The sequence below is a fragment of the Brachycentrus maculatus genome, unplaced genomic scaffold, assembly GCF_059751285.1.
Source record: "Brachycentrus maculatus isolate JH-2025_06_01 unplaced genomic scaffold, ASM5975128v1 h1tg000550l, whole genome shotgun sequence".
Lineage (NCBI taxonomy): Eukaryota > Metazoa > Arthropoda > Insecta > Trichoptera > Brachycentridae > Brachycentrus > Brachycentrus maculatus.
Window position 1 is genome coordinate 390,066 of NW_028281294.1, and position 24,733 is coordinate 414,798.

At 29.1% G+C, this 24,733-nt stretch overlaps 2 protein-coding genes and 1 long non-coding RNA gene across 5 annotated transcripts in view; 2 read left to right on the forward strand and 1 right to left on the reverse strand.

Moving 5' to 3' along the window:
• Positions 1-24,733, reverse strand: part of LOC148301525 (uncharacterized) — a 213,380-nt gene that overhangs the window by 155,985 nt on the left and 32,662 nt on the right. The gene's annotated exons all lie outside the window — the stretch shown is intronic.
• Positions 1-24,733, forward strand: part of LOC148301526 (uncharacterized) — a 100,653-nt gene that overhangs the window by 51,398 nt on the left and 24,522 nt on the right. The window lies entirely within an intron of this gene.
• The window catches only part of LOC148301527 (uncharacterized), a 96,313-nt gene that overhangs the window by 50,928 nt on the left and 20,652 nt on the right, over positions 1-24,733 (forward strand). For 2 of the 3 annotated variants that reach the window (XM_088273117.1, XM_088273115.1), the window contains exon 2: positions 6,512-6,586. The exons of the other annotated variant lie outside the window; for it this stretch is intronic. The gene's annotated coding sequence lies outside the window, so the exon portion shown is untranslated. The remainder of the gene's footprint in view (positions 1-6,511; positions 6,587-24,733) is intronic. 3 annotated transcript variants of the gene reach the window in all.

Here is a 24,733-nt window from a genome sequence, read left to right on the forward strand (position 1 = left end):
CATATTTTTCAAAATCAACTTCAATGTTTTAAATCCATGAAAAGTCCAAAAATAATTAAGGACGAATAAAAAATGTTGATAGTGTTTTTTTACGTTGAATTTACATTTGTCCGATTTTACTTTGATTTCATACTGTTTTTTTTCTAACTTATCTCAAAATCTCATTTGAATAAATTAATTTTTGTCTTTATTATTAGAATTCTAAATTCCATTGAATGACTTCGTAAATTTGTGTGTCACCCTCAATAATGATAAGTCTTTTCGTATAGTAGTCATGTGATTTATGTGTTTATTATAACATAATATATTTTTATTCTAAAAAACAGCTAAAATTTATCCTTTTACGTATTTAGGGTGATATATAATACGTCTTACAGCTTCTTATATAAAAGTTGAATTTTTGTCATTGATAAATTTATGACTTGTATCCATATTTTGATATAACAATCATAAATTGCAAACTTATTTGTAGTTCGCCTTGATTGTAGAACCATCCCTTAAACACTGCAGTTTTTTTTGCAATAACTTCTCAATTACGTTAAAGAACATGAATTACCAAACTCAACTAATTCCAATACCATTTTCTTATTTCCTGACCTCTCTCCTCTTATCCAAGAAAACAGTAACTACTTTTATCAAGTCTTTAATTTAATGTGGAATAAATATATTCAAAATGAATTGAATTAGATACAAAGAAGTACTAAGTTGCAACATTTTACTATATTTGTAATTTGTAATTTGTAACTCTTATCTCTGTTGATTTATCATTCGAAAAAAATATCTCGTTGCATTATTACAGTATTATTTTATTTATAAATTTATTATTATTATCATGTATTATATGCTTAATGTAGAGGGTAGGTTCCAAAGGAAAAATAACGCATAAAAAAAAATGAACGTATCCTCATTCCTTATTAATCGTTTTAGGATTTGTTAATATGGAAATTGTTTACCTACATTTCCACTTTTCATATTAGTTCCAGATGATATTGAACAAATATAAGGGTGAATATCATAAGTATTTATTTTGACTCCCGGGAATCAAACCGACCTCCAGCACGGTAGCCAAATGCACTTACCACTACGCTACTGAGGTGGATTTTTATTTATTGATGCACAAATGTTCATCTAAAAAAAATCAACAACATTTACTTACTCACTATACAGACTAACAGCTAGTTTGAAAATGCCAAAGTAGTTAGACATAAAAGTCCTGGAGTATGATTAAAATTATCTACACTGCATAGTTAACACATTACGTAGACTCTAAGCTTACGATATTCAATATAAAACTGTTAAAAAACATGTAATTATTATATTATGTTGTACGAGTATAATGAGACAACAAGTACGTAGTTTTTTCACTTTTGTTTTATTTGACCAGCGATCGGTTTTCGTCGTTACTGACATACCTGGAAAAAACTGCACAATTTTTGTTTCATTATATCAAATGCAGTTCCACCAATAAATCTCATTACAAAACTTAAATACTTTATTGTCCTGACTAGGATTTAGAATGCACGATAAATGAAAACTGAAGGTACAAATAATTTAATATTTGCTTCAGCCACTTCTGAAAGTGTGACGCTCGTTTTCAATAAGCTTGTGTGCAGGAGTACATGTATATATTCCAGAATTGGCGTCCATTAAACCCGGAGAAACCCAATAATTGGACCACTTTATCAGTCTAGTATCATTGCGGGAAAACCCTATATTTAAGCAATAACAGAACTTGCGGTAGATAACTGTAGTAAACATTAATTTGTACCCTTGTACGGTTAATTTTTATACGAGTTTCGGCAGACCAATTGAAGGCAATTGGTGAATTGCGGGGTAGGGTACATTATGTGTGTCTAATCATAAATTAAAATTGGGAATTTCGCACAGCGCCTCTTGAATTGTATTTTGAACATTGAATAATGTGAACTGAAATAGATTCCACAGTATGGCGTCATCCGTCAGTTCAGAGCACTCGTAATATGCCGTCCCGATCTCGCTCGGTATAAATTCATTTCATAGTCCACTTGAAATTCGCAAGGAAAATAATCTGTGTATTTACTGGTTTGTAATTTTTTTAAAGCAGTAATTAATATTACGTGCGATGCTATTATTTTTAACAGATTTTCAACAGATGGCGCTTCCATTGCAGTCCAAATAAATGTTTATTAATAAAAGCATATTTTGTTGCAATATTATGTCTATCGGTGAATAACCTTAGATAATTTGATATTTTGAAAAAAATATGTAATGATAATGGAAAGTATGGATACAATGATAAATTTAAATATAATGAAAGTCTCAAAGTTGGTTCGGGTTTATAAGATTTATCTTATAGATACCGAAATAATGACATAAACGTATTTTTCTTTCACAAGCGTGAATGAGAGAGTAGAGCGAGGACGGCAATAGCTATATGGCACGCCCAAATTAATTAGGATCTAAAATCTAGTCATGTCAAAAGTCCATGTGACTGGAAGGCATGTATGCAAGTTGAGAATGCTAGGAGAATCAAACCCCTCTTCTAAGATGTGTATAACATACTATTAAACATTTGAATAAACGGTTAATAAATATATTCTGCATCGCAGATTTTCTCGGCAAATTTAATGGCATCCAATTAACTTGATCATAATACATTTCGCATATTTCATAAATTAATGGAGTTCGCGAATATCATGTCGGATCATTTCAACTTAAATTACTTTTGTTTTGTCTGGCAACATTAACGCGGCTTTCAAAACTAATTTTACTTTTCATCCCTTACGTGAGTGTTGCCAGGCCGACGGGTCTCCTTTGTACTGGCACACTATGTTATCACTTTTAATTTGCGCTCTTTGTACCGCAGGGAGCAAAAATATAGAGATCACTATGAATAATAATTTTCGAAATTACATACATAAATTCAGCATACATAAGTTTGTAATTTGTTTCATAGCTTCATTAAATTGATCTTATTTTATTGTAATTAATTTCCACCATTTTGACATTTGCTGTTTTTTTTAAACAACATAAATTTAACTTATAAATCGATTTGGGAAAACGCTATTGTAGACTGTGCGTGATATTTATAAACTTTCATTAGTTTTATTATATAAAAATCTAAGCGTACGTTTTATATTGGTATTTATTTTACACAATTCCGATGAAATAAAATCATTCTTAATGTATTTATTTTTGAGACAAATGTTTTGCCTCGGGAGGGCATTATTTAATATATCACAGTTTCTTAATGCTATCGCAGAGCAAAATAAATGATTTTTGCTAATAAAAATAATCATAATGAAGGTAAGTTGGTTTTTCTTTGATTGAATTACAGAGCTAATGGATACTTTTTAAACACCTTTTTTAAAAACTTTTATCTCGATAGTCAAACATTTTTACTTATGCAATATAAAAATAAAAATTAATATAATAAAATGTTCCTAATTTTATAACTACACACTGTTGCCACTACAAAGATAGTAAAGTCAGCCCGTTGTTTAGTAACACTGTTTTTAATAACATTTTTAAAAATGAATATTCTTATTAAAACGTACCATTATTTTAATTTCACGAGTGAAAAACCCAACGTTTTAGGAATGGTTATCCCTTAAGGAATGTGTTTTAAATACATTTTTTTTTAACACCCCTTTTTTTAGTTTAGCACCTCTTTTTAAACATTGTCTTAAACTTAAAACGCTTTTATATATATATATATATATATATATATATATATATATATATATATATATATATATATATATATATATATATATATATATATATATATATATATATATATATATATATCCTAATATTTTTTTTTAAATACTCTCATCAATGTTACATTATATATCATCAATATTTTGATAAATAATAATAATATGTAATTTAAATTTGAAATTTCTATACCGCATTTTCGTAAAATACTACCTCAAAAGCGCTATGTTGTGTACAAAATATTAAAAAAAGTAAATGTATCCCCCGATGAATTGTTAATCAATAATTCTAGATTATTGCAAAAAAAACAGCATATAAATCTAAAGGGTATTATTTTTTACTTAACAAAAATTTCGCCAGATATCGATAAAAAAAACTTGGTCACTTGAGTATTGTAAACGTATTTACAATTAATTACTATTAAATCATATTAAATCATATTATCAATGAGTCGGGTATGTATGAGGAGATGCATGAACGTGGAAGAGGCGAAGAATGTTTGCAAAGACAGAGTGGGTGGCGTTCTATTCTCTCTGTCTACCCCTACGGGGAAGCGGCGTGATATTTAGTTACTATTAAATCAACTTTTCTATGTTTTAAAGTACAGGCAGAATAGTGAACGTTTCAAAAGTATATCAGTTAAGGCAGACAGTTGATTTTTCATTAAATTTCCTAATCTCTGTGAGGCGTATTTTATATTGAATAAAGTGAAAAAAAGAGCTATTTTTATAAACAAATTCATCCGATAATGCAATCGTTTTTAAGTATATGGGCTCAGATGTAGGCACTATAATCACGTTATCGACACAGAAAATTTATAAAATGTGGTTCTAAATGCTTTGTAATGAAATATAAGATATTGATAGTATGCACAGTTGCAACTTCATAAAATGATGACATATTCATTGAACCCATAAATACGAGTAAATAGTCCTTTTTTCTTCGTGTTTCCTTTTTTGGTAGACACCGACATGAATTGAATATTGTACAGAATGATATCGTTTATTTTCTGAGAATCTTTAGTGCGTGGTTTACGATATTGTAATTCGACTGGTCATACTAACGTGTCGATTAAACAATCATTGTTAACTTTGTCATCTGATGATTCAAGCTTTTGAATATTGTGGAACTTAATTATTCTAATGAGATGTCTGGAATTCAACGATGCACTGACGAATCATAACGCCCCGTCAATGTATTAGGATTGGAACTGTAAGTCTCGCCATATTTAAGGGAACAGTCTATCTTTTAGTTTTCAAAAAAGCATGTACTAGACAAAATCGAACAATATATTAGACAAAATCAAATATTAATCGTTTTTAAACGTGAATAGTATATATGTATTTCATTTTAAAATAAAATATAACTTGTTATTACTAATTATTTTATAACGTCAACCAGTTTCGAAGCAACCAGATTTTTTTCTCAAGACTAGTATATGTGTGTATCAATTTGAAAATATTGGTGAAATAATACCACGTTTTTAATTTAAAGAAAAATATTTTTGATTTTTTATATCACTAGTTTTTACTGCTTAGTTCCAGTTAATTAGGTTAGAAAATAAGAATTTCAATGATTTTTTCAAAATCGTTAGTTCACATTTTTATTCTCTATGATTTTTAAATTTATTTAAAAAAAAAATATATTTAATTTCCCAATAACGAATAACATTATTTTATTACTGGCCTCTTATGTCTGATATAATTCAAGACAAATGAGTCACAATGGGAGAGTCTGATGATGTGTTTTAAAAAGCTCGAATGTAGGTAGATGTATTTTCCGATTAATTATGTACATTTTGAAAGCTCATATTCATACTGTGAATATGGGTAACGAAAGAAATAAACGTTACGCAATCGGAAGAGAAATCTTAAAAAAACATTTCGATTATTAATTATGAGATCATGGACGCAGTTGAATAATCGCTCATGTCAAAAAAAGTATTAGACACGATGACAGCAAACATATTATTTTAATCCTTCAAGTTTAATTTAAATTTAAAAATAAAAGCATTTCATTCTCTTCATATTATATATATATATATATATATATATATATATATATATATATATATATATATATATATATATATATATATATATATATATATATATAACGTGGTAATATTTTCCTTTTGAAAATTAAGTGTAAATAATATGTAAAGTGGGTGTATAATAATAAAATAAACAATGTGTTGCTTTGTAATTAAAGTTATAATAAAAGTTTATTCTTATTTTATCTTTTTATAATAATTTTTATATCTATCTATCTATCTATCTATCTGATTCTGACAGTTAATAATATTATCGGAAGTCTTTTGTTTTCTTCTGAGTGACGCATGCGACATCTGTTGGTAGAACTGTTTTATGTAGGTACTATTTGTAGGTACTTAATAAAATGTATGGGTAGGTACCTAGTTATTTTATTACATATATATATATATATATATATATATATATATATATATATATATATATATATATATATATATATATATATATATATATATATATATATATATATATATATATATATTGGAAATCTATTTTTTAATGTGAAGAGACGTTTACTTTATTAACAAATAACTAACTTGGATCTTATTAGGTAGGTAATGTGGGCACAGAAAATTAATCGTATTGTTCTTTAACTGGCGTTTTTTATTTTGGTTATTTTATACAACCTTTTTATTTAATGTTAAAGTGCCTAATGAATTTACGTTACATCCTTTTTTATTATAACATATTTATTACGAATTACAAAATGTAGTCTTGTATACCCAAAGATAATAAACAAAGTTTTCTTTTATTTTCAGATTAAAAACGAAGAAGATAAACCGCGGATGAGAAGTTATTTTTATAATCATTAACAGGAGACTAGAAACAGAAAGGTATGCCAAAAATATTTTTGTTTTCGGTGTTTTGGATTATTTTAACAACAACAAAAAATGTACAGTAAATGAAGGTGTTGTGTAATGTGCTCGTAACTTAGTATTTGTTGTATTATAGTTTGTTGATTAATAAATTGCTCTTGTAGATATATTAACTTAGGGTTATTCATTATCACTGCATTAATACACTTAACACTTTTTACCACGTTTTTTCAAATATTTAGCTTTCTATATTTCCACAATTCTTTTATTACTTTTCTTCTCTTGTCGTCGGAGCTATGCAATATAATTTTCCTGCACTCAAAGTTAGTTTATTCAAATTCACAGGCTCTTTGAACGATTTAATTATTTTATTATTAAATTATTCGAATATTTTCTTTAATTTTCATATGTTTTTTGAAAATTGACCAGGTAAAAGCTTTTTTTTAAATTAAACGTCTATTCCAATGTTTTCTTTAAAATTGTTTACATCCAACACCCGTTCCGCAGTACTATGATAAGTATTTTCTCCGTTTTGAAATGTCAGAAAAATTGTTTACGATCTGAAAATTATTTTTAATATTGTTAACGATAATCTTTCTATACCCGAACTTTAGAATTTGAAATCGCTTTGACAGTAAAATTTGAAAGGAACTCAATATTATTGATTGACAGGGTGACGGAGGTTTATTTCGGAATACGGTATTACAAAAAGTTTGCCCAACTTAATTTCGATAATTTCGACACAATTCAATGAAATTGAAATAAAGGTATAATTGATTTCTGTCTAGGTCTAGAAATATAATATTTGAAAGATTAAATGAATAGTTGTATTTAAATTAATTAATGTTATATCCCTATTTTAAACCATATCACTTGTCCAGTATTACTGCGTTGAGATGAATATTACCTTTTTAAAATACCTTATTTGCAAAATGATATTTTTTACTGCAACAAAACAATATATTTATGTATTAATTGTTAAATCAAACACATATTTTTTTAATCTACTAAGTTGTATTTTATTGTTAAAAAACACATAAAAATACAACTAAGTAGACTCAAATAATCTGTGTTTGATTTAATAAGTAATACGTAAATTAAATTTGAATTCTACCTATTAAACGTATGAAATATAAAAAATATATTTATCGTCATTTATTTATTAAACAATAAATAAATGACAAAATATATTTTATATATTTTCTAATGTTTCAAATTTTATCGAATGAAAATAAAACTTAATAACTTAAAATAAAACTATTTTCAATGTGATAGCGTCTGCATTTGAAATCAAACAGTGCTACAAAATGTTACCAAAACTGACAAGTAACAATGCTGAAGCAAAAGTAACAATGTTATCAACGTTGAAATGCACGTCATAGCTCTCTAAGATCCTCGCAAATGGAACTTGTATGTAACCAGAGGGTAGAAATGCAACGAAACAGAATGTGGAATTAGTCTGAGAGAAGCTTAAGACAACGCCAAGGAACATTCTCACGAACGTAAGCAACGGATTTGAAAAAGATTTGCATATCTGTTAAATGTTAATGAGGCGTGATATCGTATGCGCAACAAAACGAAAAACGAAACATTTGCATCCTTGCATAAAAGAAGGCATAATAAATGCAGATCGAAATCGGTTTAATTACGACAAAATTACTCATATAGAAATAGAGTAATAATTAAATTATTAAAAAAAGTATTTTACCGAAATATGCGATTTAAAAAACAACAAAAAAATATGAAACAGATAAAAATAAATGGGTACTATTTTTTTCCTAAAATATTCATTTATTCCGTTTTCCGTTTTATTTAACCTACGAAACATAAAAAAAAATAGTGAAATGATTTTTAAACTCGTTTTTATTCGAGAAAATAAAACAATACGTTTGCTGATTAATTGCTTTATATACTCAAGAGTCTTATAAATTGATATTGCAACACGAGCTATCCATATAAATATTACAATAAATGGTTTTGTGTATTTTCACATAATTTTAAGTGAATTTCCAAATATTAAAAAAAAATTCAAATGTAGTATGAGTGTATTTTCTGATTCGAAACACGTTTTTTGTTAAAAATTTTACTCAAAAAATAAATCAATTCAATAATTTGCATGCATAAAAAATGTGTTGAAGTTTTCTTAAATTTGCAACGTGAAGAAAAAACACAAAAAAATCCTTTTTTATTTTATTTATTTATATTTTGTATTGAAATATATCAAAATAAATTGGTCTATTATATTTGTCCGTAATATTAATTGAATAAAGTCACATACATTGTAATAAAATAAGGGCTATTGATAACACCTATATACGCTACTTTAGGTTCCTAACAAAGTCTTTTATGTATGTACATTTATGTAAGTTTTTTCTAGGTTTATGAATATCAACAATATGTTACTTTGAAAGATATATGTATGTACAAATATATTTTCATTTCGGACAGAAATAAGGCTTAAATTATCCACATTGTTTTAAAAGCCTGTAGTTACAATTCGAAAATAAGAGCTTTTAGTAACCCCTAACTACATATACCAGAACACCCGTCCGGAAGGGTTGGTCCTCCACCAAAACCTATCTGTGTAAGTACCTACAAAAAGTACCTACTCACTTAAATTGTCTACTCTTATATGAATTGGTTATCCTGAATGAAAACAAACAAAGCCGAATGTAAAAGCCAATTTTGTTTCGAGTTTGCAAGAAGGCACATTTTTTCTGCGTTACTCGTACGTCCAAATAAACCTTTTTTTCGTTTATACATTTACTCCGTGCATAATGCTACCTCATCCAAACCATGTATTTTTTTTATTGTTATATACATTACCTACAATACTATTATCGACCTCGGCACAAGTTTACTTGTCTGTCTTTTTTGGCATTGACTACCATTAAACAGCTCACCAGTTCGTTACCTAGCTAGGTAACTACTAAGTCATGTACGCTGATTTGAGATTTATTATTATATTTATAGTAATTATTTTTTTTTAAATCCGGTACCTGAAGGCAATCACAGAAAAAATAAAAACAAATATATTCAAGTATTTTTTTTCTTCTTCATTTAAATTAAATAATGCATTTGCTTTTACTGCTATTGTAATTGCTGACCCCCTTATAATCTAATGGTGCATAGGGCACTGCATTAAATTGGTGCAATTTCAAATCAATAATTTATTATGTATCTACTAATAAAAAAAAAGACTAGATGATCAATCTTGCACTACAAGTGTCACTCCAGGGTTATATAAAATAGATAATATAATTAAATACATATAAGAGTGATAAAACACTTACATTTATATTTGTTTTCACCCCCCCATTGTTTATTGGGATATTTTTATATCTTATGACATGCCATAAACTGGTTAAATTTTCACTTTATACGATGTAACATTCACTATTCTACCCATGATTGACAATCACTCTATTTAATTTTTTGAAACTTAAACACATATTGTAAATCCCACGTCGCGTCATGTTTATGTTCGTAACGGCATCTATGATTGCTTCGAGAAAGATTTTATTTAGTTGACACCCTTTCGTTTCAATGAATGCAAGAAAAGGGTTTTTTTTACATATTGGGAGATGCCTGAAAACATGATTTTAAATTTTTATGTCGCTTATAATTTGACCAGTTATTTTATTCACAACATTTTGAATGTATCCAAATCCTTGCTCACAAATCTGTGTTTCTCCACAAGGATTTGAACTTAGCCAAAATGTTTTGTAGAAGATTATTCGCCGCCGGTAAATAATTCACCGACCTCAAAATTTTCTCACACCCACCCCTGAAGCGCATGTCATAAGTTCACCATATCTCTTCCGGGAATCATAAAGAAGCACATGTGTCTTGTAATGATATCATTAAAAAATTTAATCATCCATCATTTTCCAGAAGCATCCCTATCTTACTATGAAATAAATATTATCAGATACGTCATCAATATAAACGGATATAAAATAAACGAATCACGAAATATGACGGTATTTAAAACGAATATGATAAGTCGATGGGAAATCAATAAACTCATTCACATAACGTAATTCTTATCAACCTGTTTATATCCAATAGCATCTCATCATGATGAGTCACAAATTAAAAAAGTAATGGTAAAATTCAATCGACAAAATTCACAGTTCAAAATACGTTTAATCCCTTATTATTATTTTAATAATAGTGTAAGCACGCTTTTAATTATCCACCCTTTTTCGATTCCTAGCCAATATGCTTCAAGTTGACCATTCGAGTCTTTAGAGAGTATTTTGTCTTAATTGTGACTAAGATTAATGAAAAGTTAGTGTTTAAAAAATACTTTATTTATCTACCAAGATAATAAATAGCGCATAGTGTATATTGTACAATAAAATGGTTAGGTTGGGTTTTAATCCGGAGCTTTATGGTACATTGCATGGATCTCAACTGTGTCCCTCGAATTAACTAAAAAAGTAAAAACTATTTTATTGTAGTCCGGTTTGAAGGTGTTAACAATCGTGCAGATTTTATCTTCTATTTCACGAAGTTAAACCCTACTAAGTGGCGTCATAAAGTTACCATGATGAGTAACGCCCTTCATTCTAACACCTGTGGTAATAAATCACGGACTTTTTAAATCAATATTCTGATATCGAAAGCTCCAGTTTGTTATTATTCCATTAAACTATCATTCCATTCACATTGAAATTACCCATATACAATATGTTAAATATGTGTGTAGTTAAACCAACTGTCCTATACTACGGATCCAAATTGTAGATTTTAAAGGCAATAAATACCACCACAATGCAATGGACTACATTTCAATATTTTTAATTGACCGTATTTTTTTTTAACTGCAAATGAATTTTAAGAAGTGGATATCTTGGGCAGGCAGGAACTTGATTCCTTGAAAAGTATGGATTCGAAAATAAATATACATTTTTTAATAATGTTCGCATTAAAAAATTAAGAGAATTGTAGTCCATTGATACCAAGAAATAAATGATTGTTTTGAAAATTGTACTTCATACAGAAATGTAGGAATTAAAATACAAAATTTAATTTGCTAACCGAATGAGTCAATTCAAGTCTAACTTAAAACTACTGTACATTAAAAATATTCACGAAGAGGGTAAAAAAAAATCTGTTTATTTCGGTTGCTGAAAATTTTTACTCATCGTAACAAGCTTTTTTGCCTCCACACCCCTCAAATTAAGCATATCCCAATTTACTTAGCATGAAGCTGAAATTGCCTCGTACTAGGATGAATGTCCGTTCTTGCATACCTACATACATTTCTATACTGATAGAATGGATCTAGATAATGACGCTGACGAATACATGACTACCCGCCCGACTTAATACTTGCAAGTCATCTCACTAACGCAAATAATACAAAATCGATCGACGTGGATTATTTATTTTTACAAAAAACATTGCTTGTTACAAAAACAATATTGATCAAGGAAACAAAGTGAACGTGACTTTTAAAAAAAATCAAGTACAATGCAATGTAAATAACAACAATATTATAAAAGCTATCAGCGAGAAATATCCCATTGTAAACTTTTTGCGGTTGAAAACTCCAGTACCTTATAATCTGTCCTTGACGATGAAATTGCGTAAATGCTCTTATCTTATCACTTACCTTAGGGATTCTTTTGAATGTGGTTTTAAGCCAATATTTTTTAACACATTTTAACATTATAATATAATGTTTGTTTTGTATTGTCACTAACACTAGCTACCGATAAGACGACTAACACCACCTGATTACAGATATCCCAATAAATGTTCGTCCCCATATTTCACAAACATATTAACTTAAAAAAATAAAATAAAATACGTGAATACCAATATTTTAAATTTCCTCATTAAATATTGCCTCACTCCGCTCACATTCTAAAATAAAAATATGAATCCAAACTTATTTTTAAATAAAATCTAAACACAAAATTCACAAGTTAATATGTTGCTAAATTTACCTCCTTTCATTTTTGACTCCCGTCAATCGAACTTTCAAAAATTGATAAAACACAATTAAATATTTTTACGTAAATGGCATTTTCAGTTTTTGATATAGGCATCGTTGTAAAAAAATCCATCATAAAAAACCCTCCTAAGGAATTCAGTTAGATATACATATGTACAAATTTCCTTAATAAAAATCTTACCCATGTTTATTTTATATCTACGTACTACGTATGTTTCTTTGAATACTATTTTTGGCGGTTTTTTCTTCATAGGTATCAAATGATTTTTTCCGTCGAAAAAAAATACATTTTCTCCGACACAATTTTGGCGGTAGACCTACTTCCGAGACGTTGGAATTCCAATATGTGCATACGTCACGGGGAATTGTCTCTGACGTCACAAAACGAAACGAATCTCTCGCAGATCCATGAGAAGATCCAATTTGTGAAACTTTTTCTGCGAAAAATGTGTGAGGATATGAATGTGCAAAACGAGACGAAAATTCGCCTATAAGCATGAAATATGTACTTCATAGGTATTAAAACTGCGGATTTTCCCTTCATATTTTTGATTTCGATCTCTTTTTTTTCCTCGTCTAAATGTATTAAGCATTTTACATTATTTAGAGCACTGAAATATTTTTCCTTATATTTTTAAAACTCAACGACCATCAGTTAAGTATATTTTTTAAAATAATATTTGTGACAGAACTAAAAAGAAAGTCCTGTGAGTAACTGCTCTAAAGCGTGCCTTCAAAAATATTGTGCCTTATAAAAATTCAACCTATCAATTATATTTTCGTACCATTTTCATTAGTTCTAGAATGTTTTTAGAGTAAATATAATTCAGTGTTGAAAAATGCGTATATTATTTTTATTATACAATAGTATGTACAATAAATAACTTTTGTTGACTCAATCAAGAATCCAACGGAAATTCATGAGTAAAAGCCAGGCCAACTAATTGCACTTTGTACTTTGAAGCAAATATTTAATTTAATGTGGTAAATTTATGAAAAGACTTTTAATTTATTTACTCACAAGCTATTTTTAATCAATAATATTTACTTTTATTGTGGATTGTAGAAAATCACTATTTGTATTTCCTTTTACGTGACTCAAACAGTTATTCTTATCGACTTATTTTTGAGTAAATGTCATTTGGGGTTTACACGGATAATATCATTCCTCATGAATAAATTCAAAATACTTACCTATTTTCAGATCTTTTTTTAATGTTTATTGTCAGCGTTGATAATATAAGGTGAAGTAAGGAATAAAAATTAAAAAAAAAAAATTTATTTGCAAAATTCTAATTCTAATATGTGTATGTATGTATATATATATATATATATATATATATATATATATATATATATATATATATATATATATATATATATATATATATATATATATATATATATATATATATATATATATATATATATATATATATATATATATATATATATATATATATATTAAAAATTAAAATCAATACGCCCATAAACTATAAACTAAATGCGGTATGTATAAGTTATGATTTGAATGCTGGATAATCATGGGTAGAACGGTGAATGTCACGCGTGGGTAAAGTGATCACTTAATCAGCCTATGACAAGTCATGTTAATACCAAGACTTCCATATTCTTCATTTATGATGAGATATTAAAACGTAAATATAACTGTTGGTTTCTATGTATAAAGGATTATATGCACAAATGCACATCCGATAATCGGAAGGGGAAGTAATATTCGCGCGATGCAGTTTAGCGTGTGAAAGTGAGCAGTAAATCCTTTGGATTCTAGCGCTATAAGGAGCGCATATATATCTTCGAGCTGTTCCTGCACCCAGTCAGTATCATTTCGTGAGATAAATTTGCCACCAGGATATGTAACGTGGAAAATTGCCTTTTTTATAAATTGATTGTAACTGGTTATTTGAAAACTAGTATCACGATTAAATTGGCATTTCATAATGCATTACATACTCGCCTCTAATGAATGTCATCTGTCATCGAAATGTCACAGATAACGATTGAAAGCTAAGTGCGAGTATCCTTGTAATGATAATCCCGTCTAGGATTCCATTTTCCTAATGTTTGCGGATCCTATCGCAAACTAGTTTCAAAGTCGTGAACACATTACACGAAACTCCTATTACGCATATATTAGATCGAGTACGCTCAAGCTATCCGCACTAAGTAAGAAAATGTTTTTTAAAACATTTCATGAAGTGAAACATAAGTTTCGTCCAAAAATATCGCGATTCGACTCACTTTCCTCCAGTGGATCGATCTGAAATTTCACATTCTCGTGTATTTTCACTTAAAATATCTTTTGAACTTTGTTTGAGATTGCCGTAGAAACACACATCGTTGAAGCCCAATTCCGAAATTCTCTACACGTAAACGTCAAACTGCAAGCTTGCCAACGAAAACATACTTTAAATGTTTGGCAGTCTGTGGTAAATCAACAATTAGTTACATAATATGGTACCGTTCTGTAGGTCCCGGGTTCGATTCCCAGAAGGGGGTCTAATAAATTTAAGTAATTTTTTTATCAAATATTTATTCGATAATACCTGAAGCGGAGGGTTGATCACCTTTCCTTCGTGTGTTAACGATCAAGATAACACTGCGTTTATATCATGCAGTGCCCTATGCACCATTGCGGTGCGGATAAGGGTCCGAAGGAATAATGAATATGATATGTACATATTTCGTTAAATATTATTATTTATGCGTACAATATACGAGTTCTATAAATTTTAGAAAGACATGAATTATTTTATACGAGTGCATTAACAAGTAAAAATATTTTTCATTTTTATCCTACTTCTTACCCTTATCTGCACCAAATGGTGCATAGAGCACTGCATCGAATAGACGCAATATAGTATTTTGATTTTTAATTACATGAAGGCGATCATTCAAGGGTAATATAAAAAAATATTACAATGTAATAGCTTGTTTATATTCTGACCGCCCTGGGAATAAAACCTGTGGCCTCCAGCATAGTAGCGAAACGCGCTATGCACTACACCACGGACGCGGACAAAACGTGTTTTCTACATTTTCCCATTACACACTTAAAATTCATAAGTTTAACGGACACCATTTTAAATACATAAAAAATACTTGTATGATTGTCGTCTTAAAAAAATTATTTATATGATCAAATACAAAAGCTAGAGGTGTAATAATTTTTTTTATAATTATATAGATATTATTATTCTGACAGTATTTAAATATTCAAATTAGGACTTAGCGTTGAACCAGCGCTAGACGAAGGCAAAGTTCACTCATTGCCTATATTTATGGACTCAGTACATATCCTGCTTAGACTCGGTAAAATTTTATTAAACTGCAAGCGAGCGTATTCCAAAACGAAATTGGAGACCTTTCCTAATTAGGTTGTTATATAGTAGTATACTTGTAACTTGAAATTTTCATCAAGTTAACGAAAAACTTCTTTCAACGCTCCACTATATCTTCATTTTTACTTTGATTTACGTCCATCAAAGCACTTTCTCGTAAATTCTACCCTTTTTTTATAAAATGGACTCTTAAGAAACAACTGGCAAATTAATTAAAGCTATGTCTAACCTTTTTAATTCAGGAATGAATAATGAGACGAGTCAACGTGACTTTTTTTTGAACAGGTAAAAATAATTATTTTATGAATTTATTAGGCGTCTTTTATGTATATTTGTTATTATATCAGATACGAGTATTAAAAATTTAACACTTGTATTAGACCACTAATTGAGTTTTTATTCATTTCACACGACTAGTTTCAAAAACCACACATCGACAGGTGATGACAAAAACTGTCAACCAACATGGCATTCCACAAAGTTACTCCGAAATCAATAAACGAGTATTAAAAAAAAAAAAATTGTATTACACCACTTATTGAGTTTTATTTCATTACACACGACTAGTTTCGAAAACTACAGACGTCTTCATCTACAAAAGTGGTTTTATACAAGTGTATTTTTTTTTAATAATCACATATCATTCCACAACGTTAATTCCGAATCAGTAAATAACAGATACGAGTATAACTAGACATTTATCCTTTGGAGAATCCCAGATTTGTGAACAAGGATTTAGACTCACACAAAAAATTGTGAATAAAATAACTACTCAAATTAAAAGCTTCATAAAAATTGATATCATGTTTTCAAGCGTCTCCGAGTTTGTAAAATATTCCGGTTGGGATATTGCATACTTCTAATGAAAAGGGCCTCTGGTAAATAAAAGCGTCTCGGTTAAATCAAAACAAAATAAAACTTCACACCGCACTCATGCTGCAACACGCGATACCCATATCGCTCACTCCTTTCAAGAACGTCATAAATCAAAAAACTTGATTTTTCAGGAGAACGTTTTTAAAGTTGAAAAATATAATACAATTTATTAAAAATGAATACAAAGCCACTTATTGAACTTTTTACTGTGCAACAGATCTTTTTAGGTGAAACCTGAAGGTTTTTTCTCCATTTGAAAAATATTTAGTATATTTAAAAAAACTAATTAAACAATACCCTTTTTTCAAAATGCAAAAACAACACTTTCTGCCCTGTAGCGGGTAAATATTGAGTTAAAAATATGCCTCTTTTGCTAGGATATAGTACATTTTATGGGCATTCCGAAAACATGCCCAACTGAAAATTGATGATTTTTGATTTATGACGTTCTTGAAAGGAGTGAGCGATATGCGTATGCATATTTTGTCACTCTTTTGCATGGACATTTCTTCCACACATAATTCTTTTATACATTGTTATGTTTTGCCTCTACACCTTTATATAAATTCAAAATGTACACACATATTAAGCAACAATGTATTTTTTACTATGTCAATGTTAAGTGACACAACCAGTTTACCATATAAGATAAACCTTTTTTTTAAGTGGAAGAAATTTTCTAAATGATCTATAAACCTTGTACATAATAAATGCAATTTCCATCTCTAAAAAATAGTAAACTAATGTGAGTGTATTATTCGAAATTAAACCTATACGCCACTCACTTTTGGATATCGTCTTGCTATGGTCCATCTAAAATTTAACATCTCAATATTAACTTCTTCGAGTCACGAATTGTGCATAAAGCATTTTTTTAAATCACCTTTATTGGTAATATCTTCATTAAACAGCTCCATATTTTTTCTTGTCTCCAAAGTTTAATGTAATAAAGGCAATCAAATAAATAATTTTAAAAAATTGGAACATGGAAAATATTATAGGCGTCTCAACTTGAGATAAAACATCTTTATTTTTTTAATGAAAGAAGATGGAAGTCTAAGCATCCCAGGGTCCCATTTCATTTGGATGGCTTAAGTGATCACTTTATATACTTGCGTATAAAATGATCACCTATACACAGGGGCGTGCATTCCATATAGGCAGAAAAGCAGTGCCTATCCTAACTTACCCGCGTGACATATAGCAACCAGTACCTACCCTGCCTTACTATGTAGTACCTAGCTTACCTTACTGCTTACTCTTATTACCTTATTAATTCTATGTGCACGTCACTGCTTATCTAATATTATAATAATTTTAACCGTTTCCACTCTGACAATTTCTTCTCATAACTGATCAGCTACTCTGATAAAAAATGCGACGTTTTTCTACTATTGAAATAAATATTTTGGTTCCCTAATTTTGGGACACTCTGTCTGGCAATTCGTATGACCATGTTAATTAAGATTAACTGTATTTATCTGAAATATTTTTTGTTAAAATATACTTGGGTGATAGAAAAATCAGTGATTAAACTTTAGAGTGGTAAGAGTTAATACTAGTTTAATATTACTGTAGTATATTAAGTGTTACAATATAGATGTATCATCCACAGTGCAAATAATTAAGTGTTTGATAATACAGAATAAATAATAATAAACTGATTAAAAACTATCCCTTGTAAATACTTTTATTATATATGATCCAGCTAGCCTATAACGTGATATCGCAAGTAAATGCAGATTTCAGCCGTAAAGATAAGCTCTCGTTCTAATGAAATCCTTGAGACACGATTTTGCAGTCGCTATATAGCGAAAAAGTTTTATTTTGTTTTTATTCCTGTCTTCAATAAAAATTCCATCACGATCACCCATATTAAAAGCATTTCTGACAGACTGTTGAGTATATTGTACGAATTTGGCATTTAGGAAATAAAAGTAATATTTCAAGTTCATCCGCTAAGTACACAATGAAATAATGCATTTGTGATTAATTTTAATGTCGGAACTACTTGTATTAACATTTATTACAAATGTTGATATCCTTCGTCTTGATAATGTTTTTTTAAGCTTTTAAAAATCATGTTTTTTTTTATTATTCTTCATACGATATTTTGAAGCTCTCTTATATCCGTAATCCAGTTAATTGTCCACTCATTTTATTAATTCATTCTGGAAATGTCATATGGTCTACTGTAAGAGCGTATAGTTTACTGTCGTTATTGAGAATGTGGTTTCCGCCCCTATTGTATTTATGTGATATAAGTATGTAGGAATATAGATTTTTTTGTAAATTTTAATTTATCGTTTTATTCGCAATATTAATATTATTTTTATATCGGACACTGGATTATTCATTCTACGGTTGAGATGTCAATTTAAAGGTATATCAACTTGTCGTTTTATTGCCTAGAGCTAGAGCATAGATTCCCAACGGGGTCTGTACCAACCCCAACTGGCGCTGAATATGCTTTCTAGCAGATTCTAGAGGCTCTAGGAGACTGAACAGAAGATTGAAAGTGGGAAATAAGTTTTTTCCTATTCCCTCTTTCAGGGAAAATTATGTGAATTTTCCTACCCCCGTCACCGATTTTTTTAGTAGAGTGGAGATTGATTAAAAAAGTTTAAAAGCCCGTGGCTTAGAGGTCAAAATATTTATCATTCGATCGTAAAACCAACACATATATTTAACATGCACGGGTTGGGCAGAATGAAGGGTGATTCCGTACAGATTGCGAACTAATTCGGAATTTCCCAAAGTTGTTACCCCTATATTATGGCATATAAAAAGATCAAGCGGGTCTTGGAGCTCGTCATCACATCACGCACCATTTCTGATCTAATTATTTAGAACGTGGAGTTTTCAGGATATTTTTAGAGGAAAAAATCGAAAACATTAGACTCTTTTCCACTATATAATAAAAATAACAATTATATAGTTTTTTCCACATATATTTTATTTGACCAGCGACTGGGCTTTGTCGTAATTGAGATCACCTGTCTGATGATACTGGTTATGACGAAACCCGATCGCTGGTAAAATTAATGTATACAATGTCCATATTAGGTTAAAATCGTTAAAAACAATAAAAAATGTATTAAAAAAAACTCCACCGACAAGACAAGACACACAAGGTGGCTTAGTGGGTCTCTGCAAAAAAAAGTTCTAAACATGTATAAATTGTGATTTAAATAAATGTATACAAATAAAAATTTAAAAAATAAATAAAAAATTAACTAGATAGTCGGTATTTAATTAAATAGAATGCAGTTCCACTAAGAAATGTCAGTAAAAACTTAATTCTTTCCTTTTTTTATTTTATTTTGTTTTTATTTATTGATTTGGCGTTTATTTATTGATTTGGCGTTTAATTTGTAGAACTCCATTTTAATTTATGTATTAATTTTAAATCAAACACAGATTTTTTGAGTCTACTAAGTTGTATTTTATTAACAAAAACACATAAAAAATTATATTGTGACAATTGTTTCGCCTTGTTAGGGCAATATCAAACGAATGTTTCTTTTCCACTTAATAACACGTAACCTCAAAAAAAATATGTATAAAATAGGACAATTACACCGCAACAGATTTCCTGTATTTTGTTTGTTGGTTATTGCGTTGATCCTAAAATGCATTCAGCCACAACTTGGTTGAAATGTTGAGATTCATTTAAAAGTGCGTCATATTAATGTATCTGGAGTCGTGCGTTCATGCATGCACGTGCCCTCAATGATTGTTTGTTATCAGATGAAAAGTTAAAAAAAAAACATTCGATGACCGTTCGTCCGTTGATAAAACCCAAGATTTTTTTTATTTACCGTAAAAGAAAAGAAATTTCTGAATAAAGGAATCTCTTTGCTTCTTATGCATGTAAATATTTGCACGTAATACTGAAAATTTCATTACGAGTTTCTCAGTAGCGCGAATGTTTTATTTAGTACAAGCATAAAAAAGTAGGATAATAAATATTTGTACGTTTATGGTCCTCCATTTGAATAATACTATGGAGTTTTAAGTATGAGGTTTACGGTTTACAATTTAAACCTAGATTCCTTATTATACTACATAGAAAGTGTAACATTATTTATACACTTTTGTATCTCAAATACTTACCGATTAAAAAATGTTGCTAAGTAAACTAAATCGAGTCATTTGTGGTCCCGTAGTTACTGTCACGGATTCTGAGCCAGCTTCTATGTTCACGAGCCCACTGTTTCATAAGTTCTATATTTAATAGCGACCTGCTTAGGCCTATAAATATAGTAAAAAAAATAGTTATTTTTTCGTTTTCTTCTTCTTATATCTTATATAAGTTTTACGCAAATTGCAAGGATGACAGAAGAAAGATTATGTTCCCGGGGTAAAACTGCGTCAAAGACCTAAGAAATTAATTGAAACTGTTTGACCTAAATCACTCAAAACATTCATCATGCAGTACGACATTTTTGTGCACTCGAATTTTCAATTCATTCACTAGATGTGCACACACATATACTCGTATGTATTTAGCTACAGTTTTTATCACCTTTTTAGTTTGTGACGAACGGGTTGCAAAACAAGTTCAAACATTGGTAAAACAGTGAAAATGGGGAAAACTATAATATATTTTCCTATTAAATAATGAAAATTATATTTGCCTATAAAATCATCTTAAGAGAAAACCCTGGCTTCTAAGAAGACTTTAGAAAAAATATGGTAAGTTTGTTTTATTTTAAATTGATGAATGAATTAATTTTCAGCAAAAAAAACTGTTTAGCATCCACTCAATAACGTTTCCGCGAATTTGTTAAATCGCGAAATACATCTGTGTTTGTTTTAGCTTTTGAAAATATAATTTGAATGTTATTCATTGCTTTGAAAATAATTTATATTATTTTTATCGTCCTTCGTAATTCAGTTTTTCTTACATAATATATGAATGAAAACATTAACGTCTGTTTACAAAAAATCTTTAATATTACTTAGTTAAGTCTCATCTAGTGAAAAATGAATACCTCCCACTGGACAAAATATACAGTAAAATATATTAAGATTTTAATCAAAATTTTACCTTTTTTTTTAAATTTTTAAGAAAATTTCTCTAAAATAATTTACTTACTATAATATTTAATTAATTACTTTAAATCTTAGTGTCTATCTTTTTTTTAAATATCTAACGAAAAATTTCTGATATAAGGCAAAAATAGAACCCAACCCAACCCACAGCCTTTGAATCCTTTTAACTAATTGAATTCTTGGAGAAACCCTTGTTTTATTTTTAAATAAACGTTTGGTTAGTTAGTTACACTAAACCTGAAAAAACCATCCTAGAACCCTTGCATTTAAATAGTCTTAGATCTAGGATACACAAAATAGAAATCAAAAATCATACCTCATTTGAACAAAATATTTCTATGCATCCAACCTCATTCTCATGCGGTGCCTACTCTGGAATACTCGCGTTCCATATAGAAACACGACCATTGCCTACTATGCCTACTATCGTTACCCAACCCTACTGCCTACCCTGATTGAAAACTCTGCACGCCACTGTATATGTAAACATATATATATATATATATATATATATATATATATATATATATATATATATATATATATATATATATATATATATATATATATATATATATATATATATATATATATATATATATATATATATATATATATATATATATATATATATATATATATATATATATATATATAAATATATAAATATGTACGTAAACAGTGGCGTAAGTGACTTAATAATATACTATATAAAAATAAAAATGGTTCTCACTACTTCAAAATTTAAATTAAAAAAATCACGGGAGGCGTAGTTATTATTTGAAATAACTGTATCGCATTTGTTCTACCTATATTTTATTATTTTATCGCTTATACGAGTCCTCAATATTTTCACTGAATATCGAAAAGGACCCACGTTGTTCGAACCCGTAATTGAGTAGAAACTTTGAAAAGCTTTCAGGGGGGTCTGAAATTCAGCGTACACTTGTTCCTGCCTTTCAGGCCATAAAAGCCTTCCGTTGTCTCTGGCGTCCCTTAAATTCTCATCCTTGTCAATTTGCAATAAGAAGTTGTAAAACAATATTTCGTACCTGGATAGTTTCCGTACTACGTGACTCCGTGTAGAATATTTCTATTTATTAGGGGTCAATAAAAGGTGGTTTCGTAGAGTTACATATTCTAGATTCTGGCCCCTATACTCACCCAAGTAGTGCACAAGGCACTGCAATAGAACGACGCGGTGTTTATTCGATCTTTGATTAAATTAATGCATGATGATCAGCTTTATACTATACACACTCATCAGATCAGATTTTTGCATTGAAGTTTGATGGAAATACATAATACGCATAAGTATATTTACAATATTTTTAATGGAATGTGAATATTGTGTTTATCATAAGATGGTACTATGCATTATATGGATCCATGCATATTCAGAATTCTCGAAGAGAGTGATGCAACAAGAAATGCATTTTTTATCATTTAAAAATCTTTAATTCAAACATTACCGTAAATTTTACACAACTTATGTACATATACTATTAAATTTCAAAATTGTTCTGTCAATTCTTGGAACTGCATTTCATCTAATAAAACAACTAAATAAATTTTTTAATTTTTATTTAATGTAGCCAGTGATCGAGATTTATCAGACAGTCAGACTAAATACCATGGTATTATATGAAGACAAGAAGATAAAAAAGGCCAGTCCTGCGCTTCAGGTGCCAATCCAGCGAAATAAAAAATAATACTAGTGTCAAAAAAACACTATTTTGACCTCCTGATAATCGAACCTGGGACCTCCAGCATTCATCAATAATAATCCGTCGTTAAAATTTTATTGAAATAGCCTTCCTTTTTAATAGAAGCCATACCATATACCGTCAAGAAACATATGAAACCCCCCTCACCACCTTCAAATGCAGTATATCGCTCACTCCTTTCAACAACTTCATATATGAAAAGTCGACATTTTTCAGTTGTTTTCGGAATGCCCAGAAAATGTACAATATCCCAGCAAAAGCAGCATATTTACTTAATATTTACCCTTAATATTTACCCGCTACAGGGCAGAATGTGTTGTTTTTTGCATTTTGAAGTAAGTATATATAGTTTAATTATTTTTTTAAATATACCTACTTAATATTTTTTCAAATGGAGAAAAAACATCCGGATTTTACCTAAAAAGATCTGTTGCACAGTAAAAAGTTTAATAAGTGGCTTGATATTTATTTTTCAAACATTTGATTTTATTTTTAAACTTTAAAAACGATCTCCTGAAAAATCAAGTTTTTTTTTATGTGACGTTGTTGAAAGGAGTAAGCGATATGTGTATAAAGACTTAAACTTTTTTATTGTTCATATGTAAGGTACGGGTATTTATTCTTACTTGATTAAGATTTTTAAATTACCTTGCTCGAACGACTCTTTCATTGATGACCTTAAATATCTTGTTCCTATAATTCAAGTCTACAATTCCATACCATACAGAAGAATCGAGAAAACGTAACAATGGACTATTCTTGTTCCTTGTTCTAAAATTAGGGTATAGGTCACGGTTGGGAGTTTCAAAACGACGTCTTGATCGTTCTTTCTGTTCAATTCGAACAATCCCCATCTCTCGACATGGATCCATTTGTTATAAATCTAAATTTCCTTGTGTTATTCTTGATTAGGGGAAAACCCACGGGACCATAGTTTTATAAGGCTGCATATTTTACATAGAATATGACGTAGAATTCTACGTCTGAACAGCGCAATGAATAAAACCAATTAAATATTATATTTCTAGGTCGCTCATATTTATTAGATAAGTGATAATTATAAATATAACAAATTTCTAGCTTTTCCTTTTCCAACATAATCTATATGGTAATTTCATCCTCTTTTGACGAGATTCCAAATGAAGCATTAATCTGCTCAGTTATGCGTGATACT